Source organism: Sceloporus occidentalis, unplaced genomic scaffold (assembly GCF_023333645.1).
Source record: "Sceloporus occidentalis isolate IW3139 unplaced genomic scaffold, rSceOcc1.0.p SCAF_2, whole genome shotgun sequence".
Taxonomy (NCBI): Eukaryota; Metazoa; Chordata; class Lepidosauria; order Squamata; family Phrynosomatidae; genus Sceloporus; species Sceloporus occidentalis.
The window spans coordinates 167,944,755-167,966,146 of NW_028316982.1; the positions used below are offsets into that span (position 1 = coordinate 167,944,755).

Sequence of the window (21,392 nt, forward strand, 5' to 3'; positions counted from 1 at the left end):
GCAATAATCCACAATGGGCATGCAGTGAAGGATGTAAGAAACAGAATTTGCAAGTTGCAATCAAAGATTAGTTAAGAAATATTGTGAGTAGTCTTATAAAAGAAAGCCTTGAAAATCATTGATAAAATTTGCTTATCTAAACAATTAATACTTTGCTTTTTAAATAGATCCTTCATTACTTTTGCTACAATAGATCCTATGTTGTTAAACACAGTTGACAGTTCTCCTTATTGCAGAGGCACGGAATGCCCTAAGCTGTGAGATTCAACTTAGAGTTGAGAAAACCCTGTAGAGTAGTTTAAATAATTTGGCCAAAAGCAAGATAGTATAACAAATAACTACAACTTCTTTAGAAAAGCTTTCTCACAATCCTGCCATCATCTCAGGTCTGCCTGGCGAAAGAGCTTTCTCAATATCTGCTGTTATGCTGTAAAATTCTCTTCGATGGAAGGCTAGGCTGGCCACTTCTGGACTTTCCGCTTACTGGCAGGTAAAGACCATTTTGTTTGAACAGGCTTTAACACATTGTACAGGGCAGTTTTTAAATTGGGTGCATCTGCTACATTTTGTTTTTACTGTACTGTACAGTTTACTGTAAAAACTCCACTTTTGTATCATTCGGTTTTTAATTGTATCTTGTTTGACCTTGTTATAACCACCATAGGAGAAAGACAGGATATAAATTAAGTCAAACAAGCAAGCAAGGGTAGGGGGAAAGTGACACATGGGACCTATGCAGCCGCCAAAGCCATTTCTGAACCACCAAGGCCTCAAAACACACCCATATTTTATTTTACTTTACTACTTTGTTTTGTTTTATTTCAGTATTTTTGTCTCCCTTCAGCTATTTTAGACCTAGGCAAAGCCTTTTTAAAGCCAAAAATAAGCTGAAACTCAGTTCGCTAAAACATGAAGTACATGTCGCCAAAACCATCCAAGTCAGGCTCCATTTGGTTCACTAAGGGACTGAATACATGCTCCAAAAGGCCCATGTTCTCCCTGGTCTGGCATTGTCCTATTCAGATGGCACAGGTCAATAACCCCTGGTCAGGATTAGGTAATCTGGATGCTGGTCCTGAGGTTCCAGACTGACCCTGTTCCAAAAGGCTCTTAACACTTTTTCAACCTTTTAAAAGCCTGGCTGTTTTCAGTGGAGTTTCCTAGAAACTCTGCCATGACAGCCAGCAGATCACACAGGCATACCTCTGCCACTGCCATGTTTTCTCTGAAGACTACAGTTGTGGCCTGTGATGTTGCAAGGGGGTGCCTAGCCATGTGGGTGAAGGCAGATGCCTAATTCCTGCCCTTATGGCCCACAGCAGGTCAGAGTGAATGCCACGGTGACAGCTAAGGGAATGCATGGTGGTGGCTCCACAGCATGGCAGCAGGTGGATGTGTGAACCCCAGCCCATTGCCACATTGGCCCAGGGGTGAGAACAGGTTGGAAATGCAGGTAGCATCTTACCCATTTATTTTAAAAAAATAATAGAGCTGTTCTGTAGGATGTTCTGCAAGATTTTAGATACTGTAAGAGCTAGTGTGGTGCAGATATCAAGACGGTTAGAGTGTTGTAATGTCTGGACTCTAGCCCACATTGAGCCATGAAGCTCATTGGGTGACTTTAGGACAGTCACTGTTTCTCAGTCTGACCTGCCTCACAAGATTGTTGTGAGGGTAAAAGTAGAGAATAGGTGAATCATGTACACTGTCTGGAGATCAGGCAGGATATAAATGTTAAAATAAATTATTCAGGGTCAGATTTTGGAAAAGCCAAAAGTCTTAAGGTAAGCCACAAATAGCTTCTAGCTCTCACAGATGTGGAGATACCTAGAGGCAATCACTGAAGTTAGCTTTAAATCTTTGCTGCCACTAACTAGAAAGCAATAGAAATCTTTTCCACTTTTAGACTAACCCTATATAGCAATTAGAACAAGGAAAAACTGTAGGAAGGCCAAATTGAAGCCCCAGGACAGCCACAAATTTCACAAATAACTTTGGAGAACTTCCTCTTTTGTGTATAGTTTGACTCATGCAAAAAGCAAATGCATATTTTAGACATGGTACATACCGCCAACAAGTGGCATACCGTCACCAATTTTAGGGTTAGGGACTGCATGGGAACTGCATAGTCCCTACATCTAATACGCCACGGCAGCATTACAATGGTGTTACAACAGCCGCTGCCATTGTGATGTATGCAACACATGGCATCCGCACTTCACCGGGAGTCACTTACGTAAAGTGTGTACCATTGGTGCACTCATTACATCCACCCTGCAGCAGAAAAAGAACCCACTTTTTCCAGGTTCTTTTTCCTCCAGAAGGAAGCCACACGGTTTGGCAGTTGCGGCTTCCCTTAGGAGGAAAGTAGGCCACCAGCAGGCCGCCCTTTTCAGGCGATCTGTCCCAGGCCATAAACTACCTTGTATATGAAGTAGCATTTAGAATCTAGAATAAATAGAAAGTAAAGAGTAAAGAATAAAAATAAAACCAGATTTTAAAAAAAATCCTGCCATCCTAAGGCAACAAGGTTCACTTGTTAAACTGAACAACTGGACAGAACTTTTATACTACTTCCTTTTCTCCTCATTCCTTAATATAGTCATGAGGCCTAGAGAGGCTCCCACCAAATCTCTTTCAGTCCTGACAGCACCAAGGTCACCTCTAGGAGAAGGCCTACGATGCTTGCCAACCCTTCTCTTTCTGTCAAAGACCACTCTGCCCCCACCAGCCATGTCAAAAATTAAATGAATTCCAACTGTCAATTATAGTTTTTGCTCAACTCCCCCTTCCTCCCAAGCCCTGGTCTCCATGTTAAGATGATGACAAATACAGCGAGCAGAGAGAAGGAAGTGCAGGCCCCTCCAGTTAATCAGGAAGCATACAGGAAAAGTACGAAGGTTTTTATGCAGCAAAAAGAAAGAAACAAGAGGTGGCAGACATGTGGACCTCAGCAGGATTCATACCCCAACCCGGACTAAAGCACGACACCTTAGCACATGTTCAGAAACTGATTAATTAGCTGTCACTTTTATTTGTTGACTAGTGAATTATTTATACTCATAAAATGGTTTAATAATTTAGAGCTGATATCTTAACAAATGACAGCGGAAAGTGACAAGGAGAAGGTGGCACAAAACAACTCTCAAGTTAAGTTGAGATCGATGCTATTGTGCTCGGGGCATTTGGGAAGACAATTTTTTGCTGACTGTTTGCAGGGGGAGAAAAAGGGGGAGGAAGTACGTTGATTTTGTATTACGTGTTAAACAGAGAGAACTGCATATCTCAGTAATCAAAGGAGAAAAGTTCCTTTAAACCAAAAAGAACATGAAATTACTCTGAAGAAATCTGCATTTCCATATGAAATGAAAATCATTGTCTTTCTTTTAAAAAGACTAAATAAAAGCTAATTGCAGTGTTTGTTTTAATTTTTTTGTCTCAAAGCACTTCTTCCCTCTTTTGTTGCCACAAAGGCTTTGGATACATATTGATTTTGACCTGTGTGTCACTTTAAAAAAAAATCCATTTTTTAAAAAAAAATTGACAAAGCCATCTTCATACGGGAGGTTACTTTGTATGGTATCAGAATAGAAGCAAAAATTATCATTCCCTGCTTCTGTGCAATCTAAATGCAGAGGGAAGGAAGTATAATTTGATCCTTAGCTAAATCCAAATTCTCACCAAGGGAAATGCTGGAGGAAGTGAAATAATTGAATACAAAATCCCTGCAAAGTCTTCTGTGGAAGCAGAGAGCACCTCGCTCATGCATTTTCCATCCCTGAAATCCCTAAGTGGATGCGCAAGCAAACAATAACTTGATTTACAACTCCCAATAATAAAAGAAAAATACTTTAAAAAGGCACTTCCTCAACATTACTCTTTTCACTTTCCCACTAAATGCACTAAGAATATGGTGCAAACCAGTCCAAAGACAATCTGGACTCGTGTATTCAACCACAGCATCGTGGACTGAGTACTGTTATAGCAAATCCCCCAAACCTCTTCTGTAATCAGGATGGAAATGGGGACTTTACTCTCCCTCTACCCCTAAACTGTTTTTAGCACACATCTGATTTAATTTTTTTTTTTTTTTAAATCATATCCAGAATTCAGGTATACATTCTAGAGAACCTGAAAGCTTGCTCATTTTTGTCACATTTTTTTTTACAGTTTTAGACTACATTTGCCAAAATCTCAGTGGCCCATGCTAGCTGAACCTAGGAGCTGGAATGGTAGGGAGGGAAAGCAATTTTTGCAATATTCAGCCCTATGGTTGGTTACAGTAAAGTGATATCCCAGTGCAGAAGCAGTAAATGAATTACTGTACCTGCTGCTAAAACCAGCTTTGGAGATGTAGGTCCAAACCACACTGCAAAAATCATCCAGTTTGAGACTGCTTAACTCTCCTGAACCAGTGCTACGGAGTTTTGGGAATTGCAGTTTATTGTGGTACCAGAGCATTCTGACAGAGAAGGCTAAATATCTCACAAAATTACAGTTCTCCTAATTCCCTAGCATTGAGCCAGAGCAATTAAAGAATTCTCTAACTACATTATTTCTGCAGTATGTTTTGTACCAGAGTAAAAGTACTCACAACAGTACCAGTCTACTTTTTTTTTTAAAAAAAATGTTCATTTTCTGAGCTGGTTCTTATTTGTCTCTTGAATGGCAAACAAAGCTGTAGATATGACCAACCATGGTTGTGAGGTGTTCTGCACTGATCAAGTTCTCCACTGATTCTTTGCCTGTTGCAACATAATTTCACAGCAAGAGTTTTTCTATCTTGAAGTCTTGTTGATTAGGTAAATAGTTTGAAAATATTGTGAGATGCCAGATCAAAAACATGATGTCATTCTGTTCTTGTCAGCTCTCATATTGCATCACAAAGACCTAACTCAAGATCAAGCTAGTCACTGAATGGGAATGATTATTCCCTATGATCAGCCCATTTTGATTCAAACAAGGAAATTTTCTCAAAGATACATTCCCCAAATTGAGCATGTGTTAGTCTTCCAACAACCAATAATAAAAGAAGGCATGCTATATGCAAGATATTTAGTTGAGGGAAACTGTGTGCTGTGATCGACAGCTTTTGCCACTTGAGAGGCAGTTGCAAAAACCAACAAATAAAAAGCCCCAAAATTTGCTTTGTGTTTCATTGAGTTGGAATGATGAAATAATATTCCTGGGGAAATGTATTGTAGTGACTTCATGAAATGAACCAGAAACCTACTTCTCACCACTGAGTGCAGCAAAGGAACAATTCCTCACTCTGCTAGGGAAAAGGACCACAGATCAGTGGTGGACCAAATGATTTGCATTTAGAAAATCTCATGTTCAATCCTAGTTTTGATTTGTGTCTCTGAGACACTGGGGAGACATTATCAGTTAGACTCTTTCATAATACTGGGATAGATGGATGAATGATCGGACTTGGTCCAAAATAGTCTCCTGTATCCCCCCTCCCTTTCTGAATCACTGCAAAGCCTGTTTTACCTGATCACAGTAGGGCTGGAAATAAAATTATCAAGTACACTAAAGACAACTGCATCTCTGTTATATAGCTATATCCATACGTTCTGTCAAGCAAGCACTGTAGCACAAATGTTGTTGCGCCGCAACATGTATGAGCATGGCCAGTGGTGAGGGACAATGGGACTTGGTCTCCTAGGACATCTAGAGGCTCCTCATGATTAAGAGGTTCACAATGAGTCTTGACCATTTCCATCCTATCTTTTCTCATCTCATACGTTTTAATTAGTGATTTCCTGACCTGGTGAGGCTGTAGTTCAATCACAAACAAGGGTTGCAAGCCAATAAAGAGCAGAGGACTTGCTCTTGAGGCTCACCTGAATGGAGTTATTGCTTTTACATTAGCCAGGGGCTGACTTTTCAGCAGCCATTAGCTGCACCATTGAGAATGATGGCACTACCTATTTTTGTATAAATTGTGGCTAGGATGACTAAAATTCACACTGGCACCAGAGGTAAATATATAAACCCAACTAAGTTCACTGAATGGATAACATTCTCTCTCAGCTAACAGGGAGCTAAAAACTGGTCAGACAAGGGTGGAAATCAGCTACACAGGAATCAGAACCTTTTCCCACATTTTTCCTAACACTTGTTAAATTAGGCCTAAAATACAAGGCTGGGGGGGGGGGGGGCGTACCCTTTTCTTTCTACATAAACACAAATGTTCTTTTTATTATCAGTTAAGGATTATATTTTTTCTAGCTCTTTATTACTCGTCTTTTATTTAATGTTAATATTTTGAGCACACATATAATGCAATTGTGTAATTTTATTGTTAGTATTCTCATTAGAAATGGAGGAGTTCCTTAAAAGATGCTAGGAATGTCACAGAAAGCTGGAGAAAATATTTATAAATCTGAATTCTGTGTGTCAATTATAGTAGCTAGAAATTTTGGTATAGGGGAAACAATCTAAATGTGGTATAAACTATATCATCTCTATCAGTATACTACTCACTACACACACACACACACACACACACACACGACACTGGAGACCAAGGTTCTATTCTAACTGGGGGACCTTGGGAGAGTCACACATTCTCAGGCCCAAACACCATAAGTCAGAAATGACTGGAAGGCACACAACAACAAATACAAATACACACAGCATAATTTACTTTGATCAATATAAATAATTTATAATCAATGTTCGTTCTTCATTCAAGAACTGAAATAAGAGACTGGGCAATAATTATATTGTTTGGGAAACACTACAAATATTACAACTGGTATCTCAACTTTGGAAGTGTATTCTACCATTACTCCAAATGTTAATTTTGCCTTCTACTTTCTAAGAAATTAGGCGGCATTAACATTTTCTAAAAATACTGTCTATAGAATTAGATACACAAATCTTTGGGGTTGTTATTTCTAACACTGGTCCTATTTCCAGAAAAAGAAAATGGGAGTTTAAAAAATTACACAATGTTACTAAAAACATATATGAAATGTGACAGGAAAAATTGAGAAAGCATGCCAAAATTACTCTTTTTGAGACATACTTTTTCTTTCGCAGTACTATCTCTCACATGCATTCTTTTTCAATCACAGCACTATCCAACATGCAAATTTACCTTTGTCTCCTCTACCAAAATTAGACACAGATGTCAAAATGCAATAGTCTATGAAATATACCGAAACAGATGTTTAGGACATATTACTTTCTCATTTGCTGTCAAAGATACGAAACTTCTCTCAAACAACTGGAGCATGTATGTAATGCTGAAGGTGTAGGGGTGAATCTGCACTCACATCATTTTGACAGTTTAACAGAGTTGGTCTTGATTTACAGAGGTATGCCTGAAATAAGGGGGTTATCACTCAAGGGCACAGTTAAGGTTATGGATAACATCATCACTTGAAATGCACTGGCTAGCAATAGTTATTAAGCTGTGATTTTATATTAACTGTTACTCTTATGTCTAATTTTTTGCCCTGGTGATAGGTTACTATCCATGTTTCAGTAACAATAAAGAAGGAACTGCTTCATGAGAAAATGTATCAGTGACAGTGCAAAATGTGGAAGGAATTTTGATATAGACCATATATGAATATGGATAGTTTAGATTTTATGGATGTTATTAGCTAAGATGCTTCTGAGCAATCATCCTTAAATAGAGTGTGGAATATTACACCCTGCATGTCTCTGCTAAGCCATTCATGTGCAAGGTATAAACAGAAACTGAGGTACAGAAGCATTTTTATAGCCATAGCAAAGGGGAACCTTTTCATCCACTAAGGCATTCATAGTAGAGTGTCCATTATGGATTGCATCTCTAGTCCTGATGATGCCATTATGGAAGCATATACAATATATGCCATCTCTGTTTCTACATGGAAAGTGCAAATGGACTTGTATTATCACCAGTGCCTCACCATAACCATTCATTTGTCTTCATTTAATTTATATCCCATCTTTCTCCCAACCTGGGACCCAAGATGGCTCCCAGACAGCCTTGGACCATTCCTGAACTCCCCGAGCACCGTGGACTATTCAAAGCAGTGATTTCTAAACTTTTGGCCAAACTGGCTGGAGTTTCTGGGAGCTGAAGTCCAAAACTGTTGGAGGATCAAAATTTGGGAAGACTGTTTCAAAGAAAACCACATGCTTGACTTTTAAGGCAAGAGTTGTGGTGCTGTGCCCTAGACAGATTTGTCATGCATGTACAGATGCACTTTAGCCACACAACACTTCACACTGACATTGGAGAATGCATCACTAAATCTTTGTATAAGGCTTTCTGGGTATGTATTTCTGTAGAAGTAAACACTATTGAGTTCAGTGGTGCTTGGAGTATGGAACTACAGACATATGGCGAAATTTGTGTATGTATGTTCTTTCTTTTCTAATATTTTTTAGAAACAAAACAAAAGTGAAGTTTGATTTACTGCTATATTATAGTAACAGGAACTGCAGAGAATCTTTTCCCATCATATTACATGACAAAAATTTAGAATGCAGATGTATTATTTTCATGGTTTATATTTCAAGTTTGCTAGAAACCAGACCATTTTTCTTCCACCATATTTTCTTGAACAGATCTTTCACCAGATAGGAACTCTGACGACCCTGTAATCAATTAATTAAAATACATTTTCAAACTACTCTCACATTCTTCAAATGTATTGATACCAGGGTAACATATAAAGGAGATGGCCAAACTAATCACAACAGGATAGTGTGATACAGCAATACTCTCAAACAAACAAAATATCTCCCCAAGTAAAACAAATTTCCAAGCCAGGAAAACAACACAGCAGGTAACAGACCAATAATTTAAATAACATGAGCTGTGTTGCCATCCTAAATACAGCTGATTTACTGGACGTAGACCCCACTGAATTGAAATAGGCTTGCTGCAGATTAGCTGATACAAGTTAGTCCTTTATATTAAGCCAATATGCCTAATTGCCTGGAATGTTAGAAATAAGGATCTTGCTGAGTCACAATAAAGGTTCCTTCTCTGCATTTGTCCTGTTGGATCATAAGTCATTTAGGCCTGCACTTTGGCATGGTGGAAGTCTTATACCACTGCATACAATATTCAGTTGTAAACATTTCCAAATCCTAAAGATAATATTATACTTTTCAATTAAAATTATATTGTTCCATCCAACATTCTAAATTCTATGTACAAAGACCTTCTATATTCATCTATGCAATAAACAGTACATTGCTGTTTGTGCACCAAATTATGGTGTTTGACCTTCATAGGCTTTACTTCCTAGAATCCATTGTTTCTCTTCTGGCTCCATGTATAATTTATCTAGTTAGTACAGAATATCAGTGTAATCCCTCCAACCTCAAATAAGCTACTGTAACACATATGTACACAATAGGGTTGGATCTCAATATGTGTGTAGAAGGCACACTTGGCACATAACAATAAAAGCACTCAGCTGCAATCACTTTCACCTTTCAAAGGCCTACTAAATGGTTGTGTACAATATGCTATGGGTGTACAGTGTTACAGGTGGGTCAACAAAAGTCCATGCACAAAGAGCAACGATTTCTACTATTATATAGGAATACACCCTAAGAAGTCCTCATTCTCTGTTTTACTTAAGAGGAAGTCAGGTCAAATATCATTCATGGCTTGAGACCTATTTAAATCCTTCTATCATTGTAATGATTTTACCTTTTAATAAAAAAAGTTATCAATTTTACTAGGTCTTGTATAGTTGATTCATCCATTAATTATTTTATTGCCATTCTTTGACAATAGGGTGCTGGAAGATTTTTTTTTTAGAACTAGGCATTGCAGGTGTTAATTTCTCATGAAAAATATGCCTCAAGTAAAGATACACAATTTAACTATATGACAAGTTACTTATCCCATCTTTCTTGAAGCAGGAGTTTTAAAAGGCTCAGAACTCCAGAGAGTTAATGTGTAATTACCTTCTTCCTGAATGCTGTAGTAAACAATTTTAGATTTAAAAAAAACCCATAAGCGCTACTGTCAAGAGATTTTTTCCCCTCTTACAGTATATGACAGAGATTTTCACTGTGCTATGACTCATGTTTTGTTCACATATTCCTCTCTCATTAAATTTAAAAACTACTACTTCTTATATTAATGAATACAGTATTTGGCCTTTACAGATAAAGTACTGCACTAATAAACAAACCAAAGAAATGTGAAATTTTTATATAATGTTCCTTTTAAAAGTATTTTAGCAGATGCTATTGATAGCAAAAGAAAAATTCTTTTGCAAGCGTACAACCCGGGTCTTTAAAAGTAGTTCCTGTTTTAGGCACAACTTCATTTATAAAGCAATCAACGAGACTAATACCAATAGAAAGAATTACAATATGTTACTTGAAAAATCCCAAAACTTTAATTGTGAAGGGCTAGCAAGAATCCCTTTTAGACAGACCCTTGCAATTTTTAAAGATTTTGTCATGTTTTTTAAAAGCTATACAAGCACAATGGTACTCCTTTAAAATTTATAGCCCAACCCATGTGGAAGGCTCACAGTGGGTAACAGCAGATTAAAAACAATTACAGCATTCCATTAAAATTCAAGTTAAGATCCAATTAAACAGTTAAGAACATAATAAATATTAAACTTCAGCCCTCTGGCAGCTTAACCACAGCCTCCCCAAACTAGCCCAAAATATTATTTGAGACTACATGTAACATAATTATTCTTCCCTTAAATTTCATTACATGTACTTACAAATGCACTGAAACATTACTACTTTGATATTTCTCATGATAAAATAAGTTTATCTATTAAACACTATGCACATCTATTTTTCTTTTTTTTTAAAAAAATAAGGAAACCGGGGCACTATTAAATCTGAAGAGAGGTCATATTGTTAATTAATACACAGTTTCAGGCTTTTGCTGTCACCAAATCCACAGAAACCAGAAAGATTCTGCTAGTATATTTATACTTAATTCCCATTCCAAATAATCCCAAATTAATTCTGATACCCAACACTTTCTCTGAGGTGTTGACTTCCATGTGAGGGTAGCCTACAGTTTCTTGACCAAAAAAATATAAAGAAATAGACAAATAAAAAAAAAAATTCCAAGCTCATGTGGAAATAAGGTGGTAAATCACCGAGTGAGAATTTCAGGCTTTAAAAAATAAACACAATGACAGTGAACAAAAATGCTACCACTTGCAAGAATTCCTTCTAGCAACATTAGTAGGCCAATGCTTGAGAGTGGGATATGCTCATTTTCTCTCCTGATGATTTCTATTTCACTATTATTTTTATGCTCACACTACTTTTCTTTTGGCAGTTGTAGCTAGAAGGAGAAAGATGGGTCCACTTTACTAGTCTCCGCAACATAAATCAAAAAGTGTAGGTACAGGCGGGGTGATCATTTTCCAGATATCTACAATAACATATCCTCCGTATTACTTGACAAGACAATATAGAAAGCCAAGTTGTCACCATGTTCCATGCAGCCGCCTTGGGTCCCACTTTGGGAGAAAGGCGGGATAAAAATAAAATAAAATAAATAATCTGCGCTGCAGAAATAATGTAGTTTGACCCCACTTTAACTGCCATGACTCAGTGCTATGTAATTCTGGTATTTGTAGTTTGTCCTGGCACCAGAGCAATCTGATAGAGAAGGCTAAACATATCACAGAATTCCATAGCATTGAGCCATGGCAGTTAAAGTAGTGATGAACTGCATTATTTCTGTAGTGTAGACTATACCTATGTTACTTTAGCATGCTTATTAGAGTGGCATATCAGGAAGATCAATTTGCATTACCAACAATGAGGAAACACCTCCCTCTGAGAAAAGAGAGAATGGATTTTCACAATGGATTTGGATTTGGATGTTCTAATATATAAATCTAAGTAGAAAAACTAAAATATTTATTTGAATAGGAATAGAAATACAGTACTGAACCATGGTGGTGGGGAATATAGTATTCTAGAGATCTATCTGCTCAGTCTGCTACCTAAGTAGTAATTACTGATGGGCAACCTCAAAAACCCTGGTATCCCTTCTTATGAAGCTTAATCTGTATATTGGACTTGGAATGAACAGTCCTTCAAGTAGAGGTCGCTTCACAGAGAATACTGTCCTCTCTGAAATATAACACAAGGCCATACTAAGCCAAATTCTAAGGATAATTAAGCCCAAAATGTGCACAACACTGTATTGTGAAATTGCCATAAGTATTCTCCCAGACATAGGGCCCAGAATTTAGGCAATAAGAAGCTGTTTCTAAATATGCTGTGTATTGAAAAAAGCAAAGCAAAACAAAACAAAACTACCTTCCTGCCTGTTTCTTTTATACCAACATGTCCAGAGAAAAACCCAATGTTTAATCTCCAATGCAATGGGAACTGTTGCAGTATTATATCTTCACAAACCAAGAGGCTAATATAAGAAGCTCTGAGCCATATAAAAGGGATACATGCAATCCCTTCTCACGCCAGTACTATTGTATGTAGAGGATTCATGCTGGCATGGGAGCAATTGCATTCTGTGTGATTCAGGAATCTTGATAGTCATGTAAGACTCAGTGACGGTTCAGTAAGAATTACTTCTCTAAGGATCTAGCTTGTACAAGTGCTGTGTCATGGACAGAGTATGGATGTTGTCCAAGCTGAAAGCATGTTACAACACAGCAAAACTCACACCAAGTTAGTGATATGAAGGGGATGCCTCAGTGAAGCTAAGTGGTTTCAATATCAGTGAAGTTTGGATTTTATTCTGAACTTCAAATCAGCTATACCCTATCCCCAAATAGACCCAACACCTTGAATAGTAGACAAGTTTGAAACCTGCTGTGGATTCCCCACTCTCCTGATTTCAGAGCCACCATCCTCCACTGCACCAAGTAGTTGTTGGAATGGATTCATCTGTATTCTGCTATGCACTGCCAAAAGCTTGTATCAATGAGAATAGGGATAAGAGGGTTTTGTTCAGTACATTTTTCATGTAGGAATTTCTCAAAATTATCAAATTTCTTTATAAACATGATGAAGAAAAGCCCTTGACATTTAAAAAATTCAAATGTGGTAAAAGTCACAAATGAATGATTTAGCCATCCAGGCAGAGGGGCTTTGAGTTTTTAATTCTTACAGGTCTGGTCTGAGTCCTTTTATATCCAGGTATGGTTGTGGTAATGAATTAGGTTTCTCAGCTCTTTTCTTTTTTCCTGACAGATTCCTCATCTTTCATGAGACATGACAGACAGACACAACATACAGTACTACATGGGATAAAAGGCAGATCAATTAAATGTGGCCAGTGCCTACAGCTGGGCATTTTATTCCGCAAGAACTTACAAAATGTAAGAACTTAGATTTGCATTAAACTTGAGATTTAACGATTTCCTACTGGTGAAAAATGAAATGGACACATTAGCCTATGATTTATTATATAGTTCACCAAGTGAATCCACATTTAGATGATATTTTATGCATTTTAGGATTCCATGATCACCATTTTAGAGACATGTTACAAAGATAGTTGAAGAAATTGGGAAGAAACCTATAGATTGATCAATGGCAAAGCTCAGTGCTAAAACTTAAATGTCATGGAGTGTGCTCCTCATGCCAGACTCAGCAGCACATGAGAGCCACATAATCCATGATCAATTTCTTCATACCTCAAAACCATGCAGACAACCACCACAAGATATCAGTATGGTGTGATGAAGGAAACCCACATCAACAGTAGGATTCAATTTGGACACAGCAGAACACATCTGGTAACACTTTTGCAATGACAGACAGGGATTGCAACCACACACACACACACACACACACACACACACACACACAGAGCATGCCAATAACTTAATGTTTGAATCAAGAAACAGACAGACAGTTAAAGGAAGAACAAATGTGAAAGCAGAGAAATTGCTCAGGGAGACATGTAGAAATATTAGCCAATGAGGAATGCAAAGTTGGTTACTTATGGGAAGATTGCCACAGAGCAAACAAGGAAAACAGACCCATACTTTATTTATTACTTAAATAAATAGTTTGTACAGCTTGCATTTTTGTGCTCAGTTTTCTGACAATATAAATCCAGTTCCCCATCACTCCCTAATATCTATATTGTTTAGGGCTTTATATACTGTATGATTAGTTGGCAATGGTACTGTTCAATCTGTACTAATCTGTATGCATTTATATTGTCTGAGCAGTTCCCTAATTGGTTTCCATCCAAGTAATCCCACAGAGAATAAGGTTACATGCTGAAAGGGCTGAGGTGAGAGAGTGCTTAAAAGGGGGAGCAAACTCTTTTCCTGTTCTTATTAAGAATGCATTGCACATCTGCATTTTTTTTTTTAAAAAATCTAAAACTGCCTCTCTCTGAATAAGTGGGAATTGTATACTAGCACGGGGGGTGGAGAGAGGATCATTTGGGATGGCTCCACCCATTTCAGTTTCATTCATGGCTTGATACTGTACATACAGATTCTTCCTGAGCTGAGAAATGCATTGAAAATGCGTAATTTTCATGCAAGGCATTGGATTTTATCTAAAAGTGTATGAAAATGGATTGAGAGGAAAAGCTCATTTTAGCTGTAGTGTTACAAGAAAAAAAAGAAAAGAAAAGAAAAGAAAAGAAAGGGGGAAGGCCCATTTTGCTTTCTAAGCCAGATTTTTGAGGCATCAGCAAATGACACTAAAAATTGGAATAGACAAACTATTTAAGGCTATGCTGTCAGTTACAATTTCACCCTGACAGAGAGGAGAAGGAGATGATCTAATAGGCCTTCTTGGACATTATCTGGCTATGGTCTTCCAAGATCTTTAGATTCCTTAAATGATACCTAGTGTCCCCTGTCACTAAAGAGCTATAACAGAGATACTTCTTGGAAATCAATATGAATTTTGCCACAGATACCACTGAATCAGGCTTATGTCTGCTGAAATAAAAAATGAACTCAAAATTTTATTAGGACTATATTGTGGCATCACTCAAAACTGACTATCGGCAAAATCAATATATAACTCAGATAAACAGATGAATGACAGGTTTTAGGTAGCACAATCTGAAGCTTGGACAGAATTTAAGAGAATGGCAGAGCACTGAGAACTTGACTGTCACTATGGATTATTGGTATTGCACTGCACAAATGGTCAGGGATGATAGCCCCCTCATATGTTTGATATTTTCTTATGTCTAGTATGCACCATAAAATGCATATGCTCTACATGCACACTCATATGTATGAGAAAGCATGTATCTATTTCTATGTGTACATATGAATAAGCTTCCTTTTCTTTCTCCCTCCTCAGTGAGTCCCCCATTTCACGTTGCTTGCAAATTATGAAGAATCTGATGTGAAGCACTCTATTTATCTATATACGTAAGTCCATTTAGAGTAAGAGAATTTAGGGGCAAAAGTATTGAGAATCAATTTGTCAGATACTGAGCAATTATAGAGTATGGAGTAAAGGGAAGCATAGGCTACAAAGTGTGTGCATATGTATACTTGTCTGTATCTTTTATTTTGGTTAAAAATGTAAATGAAAAACCAACGTCACTGCAGGAAGTACAGAGATGCATTTCTGAAGACACATACAGAAACTTATTTTAAAATCTAGAATGAATATATTTCGTTTCTATGAATGCAGCTGTGATTTTTTAAAACAAAATTAGACAATATTGTGAAAATTACACTTAAGTGGAAAAAAGGAACGTTTGTTTTAGATATGACACAGGATGTGAGCATGGGATAATATTTAAAAACTCAAGTGTAGGAAACTCACCACTTCTGATGATGGGATGGGTTTTTTTCTTTCTTTGTCAAAGTCTGTTTTGAAAGCAGGGCATATGGGGGTTCCATTCTGGCAGGGAGGGAATGTACCCAGAATGCATCTCCAGTTACTCAAATGTGGAATCATTTAAAAAAGAAATGTCTGAATTAAATATTAATGATCATATGGAGCATCCGGTTTTGGATTCATTTTAGAAACTTGTTATATTGTGGCATTCTCATCTCCTTAAAAAAAAATACATGCACATATTACATTGGTTCCAGCACCATTTATTTTCTTTCGAGCCTACTCAGAATGTAAGCCTAACGTAATTCCTTTTTTGTCTTTTGTCCTGTCAGATTACAAAAATACATTTCTAAAATCACCAGTTCTTTAGCTTATTTAAACAAAACCATCCCCTTCATTTTTACTTCAAAAACAATTTATAGTAATATGCAAAAATGAGCATTAAAAGAAACCACGCTAAACTGGGTTCGGGTGAAACTTCTTTTATATACTATTAACCATTAAACTTTTAAATAGCTAATAAAGTCCTTGAACACTTCATACTCTAGGTCATTTGAATATCTTACAAATACATTAGAACCGATGGGCAAAAGTATCAAAATATAGTTAACTCCCTTTAATACTTAAATTGGTATCACAACAGACTAGCTTCCTAGGGAAAAGTCTGTTATTTAACATTCAATGAGTTGGTAGTTACAAACATAGCCATTAGCAAACTTTGCCCTTTTATTTTGCCTTTTTTTCCATTAAATATCTTATTTCAGTACACAAAATCAGGGCATTTTTAGGTCCATTAACTTCTGCCCTGCTTTACCTGAATGGCAAATACAATTACATTTTTAAAGACCTTCAGAAGAAGTACAAAATCAACCCTGCTCACCGTTTACCTTAGACAAAAATTGTTTTCCACACAGATTTTTAAATAAATGATGTAGCTTTTATAGATATTCAAAAAAAGGAAAAATATTGAATGTCTCTACTATCTGAAAGTGTTTTGTGAATGTACCAGTAGTTGATATTTAAAGTCAAAGTTCCTCAAAAATGTACAAATAATAAAAAGTTAATACATGACTGCAACATTATACAAACTCTTTTTAAAAATCCACCCTAACAAATTTCTGTGCCTCTTTTATTGGATGCCAGCTGCTTGCCAATGTTAATAGATTTAAATGAATTAAAAGACATTGGTGCTGGAAAATTGACTGTGCATTTTTCAAGTACAGAATGTAACATTATGCTTTTAAAGATTTCAAGGAATGAGCAAAATGCATAGTTTGATAGTCTGGATCCTGACCCTTGCAATCACTGTGATCATAATCTGTTTCAGTATTGACATTAGTACAAATAAATTCCTCCCTTTTCTCCCCTTAAACATAACCATGAGATTTTCTTGGTCTGCTTAGGAGGATAATCCATAGGCTTCTTTCAGCATCGTATAATTCAGGTGTGGTATATCATCATGATGGATAACCTTAAAATATAAAGGTTGCTATCCTTGTTACATTGCTATGCAGCACATAAGTGATCTTTTGATGTACAGTTCTCAGAAGCAGCATAAGCCTTATGGTTGTGCACGCTATATACATGTTCCTGAGATAAAGTCCTATTAAACACAATGGGATGTGCCAGTGAGTAGACATGCATAGAATGGTACTGCCCCCTGCAATGTACATCAGAAACAAAACTCATGTCACTCACCCTTAATCATATTGGAAATATGGGATATGGTGGGTTTTTTTTTTAACCTTACAGTAACTACAGAACTGCCTTTATTGTCTCTGAACTCTCCACTGAACAGATTTGCCTGTTAAATGAATACCTTTTAACACATATTAAATGTTTACTTCTTCAGTGAGTGAAATCGCCATTTTGTATATATTAGTATGGGGCTATACCATTTTCTCTGCTATACTGTAATACAGAAACTCTTATTTTCTTACATATACAGACACCCTCACATGGAAATAGGAACATATGTCTGTGTGTACAAACTAGGACAAAATGGAAATAATCCATATTGGCTATTTTTTTTCTATGTGCCCCTAGCTATACTTTTGTGATCTCCCTTGGCTTGGCCTGATGTCAAAGATACTTTAGCAGACGAGAAAAGAAGCACATAAAGATGAGAATTTTGTTTTAAACAAAAACAAACAAAAAACAAAGCACCAACATCTTAAGCTGAAGGGGTGTATAACTTAACCACAGTTACTTAGTTTATCTTGCATTAGAGGGAACTCCTCATTTAATTTACCACCCAATAATAGGCAACTCCCCCCCTCAATATAGAGGGAAAGGTCACTATTATGTGTAAGGAAAATTAGCCGATGTTCTTGGTTGCTTTACAGTTCTCCTAGTTCAACTACTCCAATAAATGAACATGTACAACAAGCCGAAGGGCTTTTTATTACAAATTTAATTCATTTCTCTAGACAACTGTGAAATTTGCCATTGACATTAGTCATTACCCCAAGGCGAACTAAAAGATGATCTCAGTTAATAAATGATCCTTAACAAGGAACACTCCCTATCTTCTCTGATATTGGCACAGCACATTTTATGAATGCAGGGATTGCTTCCTGCCAGAACACAAGCATTCATGACTATTGGTATACTCGTCTCCTCTACCTATTCCTGATATTAATAATTATGCAACATGATAATTAACAAAACAAAGAGATAGTACTCTGAGCTTGCAGCTAGATTTTAAGCATGTTAACCTTCTAGGAAATAAAGAACAGAAGCAAAGAGTCTAGCCAAATAAACCAATGCAGGTTGATTTCACAGTGTGTAAAAGGCTAATTATCTGTGAAAAGTCTGACCTCAAGTAACCAAATCACACAAATGTGTAGGAATCCTTATTTTCTATAAGGCTCAGACTGTTTCAGAGTCTGAAGTCTTGTAGTTGGTTCACTTGTATCACTAGTTACATATACATATGTATGTGGTGTATATATACACACTAATGTTAGGGTACTTAAGTATTGTATACATTAAATATTATACAGAAATGGATAGGGACACACACACACAGTATAACATCATATAATAAATGTTAGCTAGCTATTCATAACACCTGTGAAAGTAGGGTAAAATAAACTTTTTCTCTACACTGTCACTTTGTATAAACATAATAAACCTAGCAGATGACAGAAGTGGGTTAAGTGTGCATTGTTTACTGGAGACAGAGTGAAATAAAATACAGAAAATATTATCACTTCTTTACAGATTCTATGTGTAATTCATTCTGATATAAGAATATTTATCCACTAGCTGTAATAACAAAGCCACATTTTTTCCCTGTTGCAGGGGAAAAAAATAAATTGTATTTGCAAAAAGCAAACACATTACGGAGTGTGTAAAAATGCAATATTCCCATTTTCTAGTCAGAGTTCCAATTTATTGAAGTAACAGAGCAGAAAATGCACTGACAGCTGTTACATTTTATTGCGAATTAGTATATACGTTTTATATCCAGTGAGCAAATGCATGATACATTGTATTCCAGTAATTGCCACTGGCTTTCCAAATGGAAACGGAATGATCTTAGTGCAATTACACTCAAGAGAGTAAATGTAACAAGCCACAGTTCTACATTATAGCTCCTTAACAATGCAACAGCAACAACAACAACAAACATTCTCCCCCCCCCCCAAATAAAGATATAAAATGTCAAATATAGATCAATTATCTATTCAGGAGTGAGGGGAAAATATCTTTGGGCTGTTTTAGGATAGGTCTTGCATACTCCAGGTCAGAAGATTAATCAGATTCCTGAGAAAAGACACTGAAGTTTTAACCAGCTTCAAGTTATTACTTTTGCACAGCTTCAAAATTCTCCCTTCCTCCATTGCTTTGGGTGAGGGACATGAGGATATAAATGAACAGTTGGAAAAGAGTTCTCATTTCACACCAAAATGCAAACACTGCAGCCTGTTAAGCAAATACCCTTCAATTTAATGTTTTATATGTACAGAGAAAGAAGCATGCGTATATATATATATATATATATATATATACACACACACACACACATGCTTATATATAATACACACACACACACACAAACATTTCCTTACAAAGAGCTTTTTTCTCCCCAAGAAATGTTTATAGGCTGTACGTTTACGGCAAGTACTGTGTTAGGATTTATTGAAAAGAGGCTATGTTAAGAGGAAGAAATAGATGAATGCATTAAGAAAAGCACTTCTTTTTTCTGTACTAACCTTCATACCACATTTTAAACCTTTTCCTTGGGCAACCAGTGCTGTGACAGCTTCTTCACCTTCACGCTCTACCGTGAGGCACTCAGGGAAAGCCAGCAGTCTCCTCCCCTCTAGTGGTTACTGGCTCTATTTGCAGCAATGCAGAAAGCAAAAGGCCTAGAGCAGACCACCTCAGGGGCATTTGTGTAATTTCTAAGCTTACAAGAGAAAAAGAGAGAGAGAGAAAGAGAGAGGAGAGAATAGGCCAGGCAGCCCATTGCAGCAGCAAATAAAAATTATCAGTCATTTAAAACAATATGCTTGTGAGGACTACAACTTAATCAACACCAACCTGCTGACATAGATTTGCAATTTGAGCAGGTTATTAGTGATCGAATTAGCAACATGTCACAACTTGTATCTGATTTATTAGAACAGCTGACTAATGCAAGAGGACTATAAACAACACAAAAGACATTCCTCAAAGCTTGCTGACTGTAATAATATACAGTTTGGGAAAAGTAGAAGAGAAGGCCAGCCAAATGAATGCATCATATATAGAGACATTTAAGATACTTGCTCCATGATTCTTCTTATTTAAGAAAACATAATATAGATCAGAACATTAAAACAGTGTAGTTAAAAATTAACAGTTAATAGAGTGCATGTCTTCAAAACTGATTGCATGAAACCAAATTAAGCTAGCGTTCAATTTCTTCCTAGCCTTCTTTTTCTCCTCCTCTTCCTCCTCCTCCTCCATTTCCTTCTTCTTTCTGAAGACTCTTTTCAGAATGTGATCCCAGAGAGAAGAATATATGTTGTCACAGATAATATAAAAGGGTCATATAAAAATAAAGCAATGCTGTGCATCCATTAATTAAAACTAAGCTCATGCTAACTGTAACAAGCACTGGGTGATGAAATAGATATCTCTAGCACAACTTTTGATAGTTCAGTGATTTAGTAGTCCTAACTACAAAGTAACTAAATGTTTTAACATCCTGAATCTCCATCACATGACCTCAGAGCTCTATCACTGAAATCTGAGATAAAAGTTTGTTCAACTGGAAAATTGCTCAGGATGGCTCTGTGTTTTACCCTACAAAGGATAGCTTTCCATTTGGTGCCATCCTTCTATTTGAAGGGCTACCTGGTTCAAGTTTGTTTTCAAGACAGAGGACCTTAAGAAGACAGCAGGGGCCATGACGTTTTCCACTAACAGTTAGTGTGACAACAGCTGTCTGAGCAGGAAACCAGGTCTTCTAGACACCACCAACTCCACTGTGGTGAAATGCGCTCTATTTCTATTTGAATTATAATATGTAATTATTTCTAAATTTGTATCTAGGAATATGAATTAGTATATAACATTCTTATGGTGTTGTAACCTCTTTTGACTTTCTTTCTTTTCTTTTTTTTAAAGCCTAA

At 36.7% G+C, this 21,392-nt stretch overlaps 1 long non-coding RNA gene across 1 annotated transcript in view; it reads right to left on the reverse strand.

The window, feature by feature from the left end:
- Nucleotides 1-20,047, reverse strand: part of LOC149319262 (uncharacterized) — an 86,709-nt gene extending 66,662 nt beyond the window's left edge. The window contains exon 1 of the long non-coding RNA XR_016279854.1: nt 19,986-20,047. This is a non-coding gene — a long non-coding RNA (uncharacterized LOC149319262). The remainder of the gene's footprint in view (nt 1-19,985) is intronic.
- Nucleotides 20,048-21,392: the final 1,345 nt, after the last annotated feature.